Raw genomic sequence first — 7,198 nt, forward strand, 5'->3', positions numbered from 1 at the left:
TTCTGGTCAAAGGCACATGCCCAGGTTGCGGGCTCCATCCCCAGTGGGGGGCGTGCAGGAGGCAGCCAAGCAATGATTCTCATCATTGATGTTTCTATCTCTCCTTCTCCCTTCCTCTCTGAAATCAATAAAAATATATTTTTTTAAAAAGAAAGAAAACCACATGTAACAGTTTCAGGATGGGTTGGTTCTGGAGCGTCATTTCCGGTGAGTGTCACTGCGTGGGAGAGGGGCTGAACAGAGGCATTAGCACCAGGTGTCCCACAACGAAGTGACTTGGAATTGGAAGCAGGTGTCTTAAACAGACACCAGGTGCCAAAGATTTCAACCAAAAACTGTGGGAGTTTTACCTGAGTAAGGATCCCGGAACCAATCCCAGATATTAAAAAGCTTTCCATCTAAGAACCAGAATTGCAGGTATGTTAGGTTAATAAATTCCTATTTCAGTCTCTTAGCCTTGGGTAAAGAAAGGTCGGGAAAGTGAAAGCCAGGACGTAAGTCCATTGTAGCCTAAGAGTATTTTGAAAAGAACACATCATTCAGTCGCTGTCATTTCTTTGGGCAAGAAAAGACACCACTAACAAGAAGTGTAAAAATAAAGGGTTTTTGAGTTACCTTATTTTGGTAAGAGTTTGGAAAAAAATTGTAATTTTCCAAAAGAATGGTGCATAGGATACTATTCAATAAAACACATGAGTCTTAAGTATACACACATCTTGTTTTCTAGCTTAATTCTCGATTCTTAGTATAACCTTGGCAAATTCTTAATAACCTCTAAGCACATATATGAGAACTTACATCTGTGATTTTGCTTTCACATTTCACTTTCCAAGCCACTTACTGCTAATCAGCAGGTGTCAGTTTACCCCGTGAAAGAACCATGGTCAATAAATTCTTCATTTTTCTGACACTGTTTTGTTCACATGCATTAGTACATTCCATAACTCGCAAAATGGATCATTCCAGGGTCCCTTGAAAAGGTCAATGGCTAAATACCACAAAAGGTAGTTATTCAAACCATGCCTTCCCCCTTTATTTGGGGAGGAGATAAGAGAACAAGAATAGTGGTAGTCTGGGAAGTTCTACAGTCCTGACAGAATTGAATATGTTTATACTGACATGTAAAACTATTTATATATTTTTTTTAAGTTTGAGTTTCTGTGGGTACCATAATTTTCTTTTTCTGGCTGAAAAATGAGGTGTGCATTTACAGAACATTAATGCTTGCAAACATCTGGGTTCACAATATAATGTGCTTTTTATGCATGACTATGTTACCCAATTCTGGCCAATAGGATCTGAGATATCTACAGCAGGACATATTATCTCTCATAATAAAATTGACTCACAGAACTAACATCCTTTCTTTTTCAGTGGATGTGATCCTATTTACATATGACCCCTGAAATCTCTGCATCCAACCTATGACCCTGACAGAAGACATCTCCAGGATGCCAAAAGTGTCAGTGAAAAGATGGTGAGATCTTAGTCCTTAAAGAGATTATGAAGGCCAAGAATTAACCCTAGGATTGTCCTATATGTAGACTTCCTACTAGATGAGATAGAAAGTGTCCTTATTATTTAAACCACTTTTTATTGCACATTGTGTTTCTTGTAAATTAAAAGTTTGCTGCTGACAACCTCTCTGTAGCAACTAGCTTCCAGGATGGCCCCCAAATGACCTCACCTGCTGGTATTCAGGTCTTCGTAGAGTTCCTACATTGAATCCGGACTTGCCTTTGTGACTAATAGAATATGGCAGATATAATAAGTGTGACTTCTAAGGCTAGTTTATAAAGACATTACAGCTTCTGCCTTGATCTCTCTTGGATCACTTGCTCTGGGATAAGCCAGCTGCCATGTTGTGAGGCACTAAAGAAAGCTTGTGGAGAAGGCTTCTTGGATTGGAGCCAACTGGGCAGCACCGACTTGCCAGTATGTGAGTGAGTCTCCTTAGGAACAGATCTTCCAGTACCAGAATAGTTGTCAGCTGACTGCAACCTCCTAAGAGACTTCAAACCAAAACACACAACTGAACTGCTCTTGAATGTCTGATTTGGAGAAGCTTTGAGAGTTTCAGCCACTAAGTTTTGGAGTAATTTGTTACGCAGCAATTGCTACTTAATTGAGTTTTCTTCAACACCAGAAAAATATGCCAAAGTTGCCAGGGTGCTCCCAAAGTTAATATTATTGCTTTGGACTTGGGAGCTGCATTAAAAAGATAAAATACAACCCTTCATTTTTTGAGTACCTACTAGCCATGATCCCAAGAATAATATACAAAATTATAAGAATAATATAAAGGAATAGAGAGAGGAATTTATTGAGGAACCTGGGAGAGATTGATACTAAGAAAATATGAAAATCATTGGAATAAAGGGAAGAATGTGTTTTGAAGAGGGAAGGAGGTTAGGTGGTAGAATTTTATTATTTCTCCATAATGTCAGTGTCCAAACTTGAATTTTGAATAGCACTCTCTGAACAATAACGTCAGGCTGTGTACATAGCCAAGTCATATTAATTAGCTAATAAGCCATTAGAAAGCAAGTCTTAGACTCAATTCTCATGCTTATGGTTTAGAGAAGAGGGCTTAAGAAAAACCTATGCTTTCCCACCATCAAGCAATTACAACAAATGTTTACTCAGTTTATTATGTGGTAGGCACTGAGGGATAAAGTTAAATGTACTGGTTCAGCTAAGATTAATGAACTCCGTCTGTATATCAGGCACTGTTCTAGGCACTAAAGATTCAATGCTGAGCCAAGCAAAAACTTTTCCTTATGAAGTTAACATTCCAAAAAGGGTTTGGTAAGAAAGATGCAGAAAAGGGGAGGAGATCACAGGCAAAGAAATAAGGATTAAATAATATGTTTTCACATCATGAAAAAATGCAATAAAAATATAATAGGGCAATGAGGAAATGCACAGAAGGGGGCAACTTTTGCTGGGATGGTCAAGGAAGATTTTTTTTTTTTTGAGGAAGTGGTATTTAAGTGATGAGAAGTCAACCACACAAGGGGATTTCTAGGTGAAAGAAACAGCAAGTGCAGAGCCCTGTAAAGTGAATAACAAAGTGTTTTAGGGACTGAAGAAAGATCAATGTGGCTAGTTCATGGTCAAAGGACAAGAATGGTAGGAGATGAGGTTTGAGGACATGGGCAAGGACAAAACCAGAGAAGCCAGAGTGAGTAAGGAATATGGACTTTATTCAGATTAGGAGGCACTGGAGGGCTTTAGATACAGGAACTAATTTATCCCTTTAACTAAGGGATTTGATTTATGTCTGAGAAGATCTTTTGGACTGTTGGGCAGAGAATGGACCCCGAGTACCAAGTAGAGAAGCCCAGAGCTGAGTTAGGTTATGGTGTTTTGCAGTGAACCAGGAGAAAGGTGATAGTTGCTTGCATTAGAACCAAAGCAGTGAAGATGGTAAGAATTGGCAAGATTTTGAATTTTTTGAAGGCAGATCCCTCAAAACTTGCTAATAGACTGGATAATTGAGAAAAAAGAGAGCTCAAGATGAGTCCCTGGGGCCTGAACTCTTTCATGAAAGGTGGTGTTAGTCTTTTAAACACTAAAAATTAGGAGAACAGTTTTCTAGGGAAATCAAGAGTTCTGCTTTGGCCAATACCCTTATTGGATGCAATAGATGTCGTTTAGACATACAAGGTATCCCCACTTTTCAAAAGTTCATTCACCTTACTCCTCTTCGCTTTTACAAAAGACCTACAGTAGTACCTGTTTTCACTAACAGAAATAAACTCAAAAAGGATTCCACTTCTATGAAAAAAGTGAAAACAGCTTTCATTTGTTTCGCAGCAAGCTGTTATAGAGGCATTACATATCCCAAGCAGCAAGAGTGGCACCCAAGAGCTCCTTCCCTGGGAGCTACACTCATCACCAGCATATAAATTAATGGTAATTGCTTCTTTGCTTCAAGCTAGTGGTTCCCAACCTTTTTTTGGCCATGCCCCACCTAAGCATCTCTAAAATCCTAATCCTCCCCCTCCCTCGAGACATATAATTCTTATTATTCAAAAAGTGAACTCCTATTCACGTGGAGGAAGCCTAAAAGGCCATTAACTTGGTCCAAACAAGCTTCCAAAAAACGTGGCATCCATGAAAGAGAAAAATAAAAGAACGAAAGGACAATTGAAGTACTGAGGAGAAATCACTAAGAAATTGTTAAAAAAAAATAATAATATGAAGTGATATAAAAATATAGCAAATAAAGTTTCAAAACATATAATAGAGAACTGATGCATAAATATGTCACAATATATATTTATATACTGTATATGAGGCCCCTAGAACCATAAGAAATGCAAAAAAATCACTGTTAATAACTCATTCTCAATTGCCCCCCCCCCCTTAAAAATCAAATTGCTCCCCTGTGGGGCATGTGTCCAATGTTGGGAAACACTGCTTTAAGCCATAATGGCTTACAAATGTTTCATAGGTAGGCTTTACTTTCAAAGGTGGATGGAGTGAGGGTGGGGGTGGAAACTTGTATTAGATAATGTGTTTTCTCCTGGTCCTAGAGAAATTCAAAACTATTTACTCCTGCAATATATTGTTAGACGCTGTTCTAGGTGCTGGAGCTGACAGTGATCAAAGCAGATTAAATTCCTGCCCTCATGGAGCTTACATTGTAGTGAGAAAGACCAAGAAACGAGTAAATAAATAAATATAATTCAGTTGGTGATAGATGCTATAAAGAAAAAAACTTATTTAATTCATCCATATACTGAAAAAGTATCTTCTTTTTATAAGTGATCAGGCTGGGTGTGATTAACCAGATTTTACCCTGAAAAGACCCTAACATAAAATCTAGTACACAGACAACGCAAAAAGAAGTGCCACATCCCTGGCTGGTGTGGCTGTCTTGATTGGAGCATCTCCTGAGCACTGATGGGTCTTGGGTTCAAGTCCTGGTTAGGGCACATACCCAGGGTATGGGATCGATCTCCGTTTGGGGTGTCTATGGGAGGCAACTCATCGATGTTTCTCTCTCACATCAATGTTTCTCTCTCTCTCTCCTCTCTCTCTCTCTCTCTCCCCTTCCCTTCCTCTCTCTCTAAAATGGAAGGAAAACATGTCCTCAGGTGAGGATTTTTTAAAAAGTGTCACAAAAAGATAATTATAAAGCACTAAGTTCAAAGTAGAATGAGATCAGTTTCTAATGAGAGCATCAAATAAAGAAAAATAAATGAAAGGTCTAATATTTAAGCAGGGCTTCAAAGGCAAGACAAATTTTAGATTTATAGTAATGGCAGGGAAGAGAAGGTATGAAGAACACTCCAAGCAATGAGACCAGTTTGAATGGGAAATGGTTTGAATTGAGAACACTGAGCAATACATTTTGGCAAAAGCATAGAGTATATAAAGGGGAATGTATGCTATCTATGGCTAAGTAATAAACTATGCCAAAACCTAGCAGCTTAAAACAACAAACATTTATTATCACTTTGTTCTGTGAGAGGGCTGGGACCTCTTGCTAAGGTATCAGCTAAGGCTGCAGTCATCTTGAGGTTCAACCAAGCAAGGTCAGCTTCCAAGCTTATTCATATGATTGTAGGCAACCCTCAGCTTCTCCCTGGCTACTGCCAGACACATCAGTTCCTTGACACATGGCCCTCTCCATAGGACAGTTCAAAGATGGCAGCTGATTTCCCTCAAAGCAAATGAGGGAGGGCAAGAGGGAGCAAGATGCAAGCCAGAGTCTTTTTGTAACCTAATCCTAGACGTGACATGCCATCACTTACGCTTAATAGAATATCACTAGGTTCAACCTTTATTCAAGGAGAGGGGATTAGAAATGTGCATGAATACTAGGAGGTGGGTGGGATTCCTTAGGAGCTATCTTAGAAGCTGGCGACCAGGAGGAATAATGAGGGATAAAGGTAGAAATATAGGCTAGGGCCAGATCAAAGAAAGCCATGAAAGCCAACCCGAGAACAAAACTATTTGGATGGAAATGGAGGGTAGAGGGAAGCAAATTTAGTCTTTAAGCCCAATTCAGGGACATTGAGATGTTGGATAAATAGAATTTTGAGAATTGTCTTAAAGATCAGCTGTTTAACAAGTTGGGAAGGTCCACTGGACTCGTTATAGCCCTCAGGAAACAAAACCACTCTATTTTCTCAGGTGGTAACAGTCAAATAATTCTACAAAAGATAACTATCTGCCCCATAAAAACTTCTAACCATCTACCTTGACAATGCAGTCCTGAAAATTCGGAGTTGTGGTTATTTTTCTGCCTTAGGATAGGTTTGCTCTTAGTAGCTTTCAAAATTCTTTGATACCAACCCATAGTGAGAAATACATTTTATGTCATAACTCAGAATATATACATATGTATGCATGATCAAATTAAAGTTTTACAGAATAGTAATTAGCATCACCATATATGGCATACTGATTATTTTTAATTCTATGCATTAAAGAATAAAAAACTCATGGCAATCCACTGAATTCATCACTATCTACCGCTCGGTCCTGTTTTGCAGTTTGAAAAATGCTGCTCTTCTAAAACATTAGTTTGAACATAAAGCAAAATCATAACACTTCTTACCAACAAGCCTTTGGTGGTACACTTTCACAAAAAGTGGGTAGGAGCACTGTTTTCCATGCATTCTAGCCCAAAGCATAACAGCAAAACCCCAAGCACATCAGGCCTCAGTTGGAAGCCACTTGAATTAGATATGCCCCAGCTTGGCCTTTGAAAGCATGAATCAAACAACCATTACAAAAAGACAGTTCAACACCTCCGGCTCTTGGCATTGAAAGCAAAAATTGTCATCACACCCAACCGTTTCCTCCATGCCCTGCCCAATCCTTTCCCACGTCCCCAAAAGGAAAAGAGCAGTAGGTCAAACTCGTTTATTAATTCATTCAACAAACATTTATCTCTCCTAAGAGGCCTTTTATTTCCAGCAAAGGACGGATCCTGCCTTTCCGGCAGCACCGAGCATTCCACAGCGGAAGGGCCCATAGTTGCCTGGCTCAGCAAGACACATCATGACTGGAACGGAAGGATCGGGCTCGGAAGTCTCAGACCCGCATCCCAACGGAGGCAGCGCCTTTGTAAATACAGGGAAAGAACGGCGCGGAGGGCGAGAGGCGCTCTCAAATTGGGGTGGGGGTGGGGAGGGTGGAATGAGTGAAATGTGCGAAGTAAAAACTGGGGACTCCTACC

Source organism: Myotis brandtii, unplaced genomic scaffold (genome assembly GCF_000412655.1).
Source record: "Myotis brandtii unplaced genomic scaffold, ASM41265v1 scaffold517, whole genome shotgun sequence".
NCBI lineage: Eukaryota > Metazoa > Chordata > Mammalia > Chiroptera > Vespertilionidae > Myotis > Myotis brandtii.